The following is a 397-nucleotide window of genomic DNA, read 5'->3' as shown; positions in this document are numbered from 1 at the left end:
CTCCAGTTTTTTCATTAATAAATTTTTCTTTATCAAAAATCTCAGATTAGTGAAAAGTTTGCCTCAAAATTATAAGAAGTGTTTATCTGGATTATCTGCCTGATGGAGGCGGACTGATTGATCAAAAATATCGATAAGATCAATACTAAGTCGGTATTGATCAGAATCGGATCGATACTTTAATTTTGGGATCCCTCTTGAAATTGTTTCTTATATATTAGTGTCTCACATGTACCTCAAAAAAGATTTTCTTCACTAATTTGTTTTTCTATTGTTTGTTCATCATCTCAGTATATTTAAAAGTATTTTATCGACATGAAGATGTCTACAAAACATTTGTTACAATTTTGTCCAAATTCTGTCCTACATTTTAACAAACCAATTCAAAAGAGAATAT

This window comes from Poecilia formosa, unplaced genomic scaffold, assembly GCF_000485575.1.
Source record: "Poecilia formosa unplaced genomic scaffold, Poecilia_formosa-5.1.2 Scaffold92, whole genome shotgun sequence".
In the NCBI taxonomy this organism is placed as follows: domain Eukaryota; kingdom Metazoa; phylum Chordata; class Actinopteri; order Cyprinodontiformes; family Poeciliidae; genus Poecilia; species Poecilia formosa.
The sequence above is the reverse complement of the archived record's forward strand: the minus strand, read 5'-3'. Positions refer to the sequence as shown.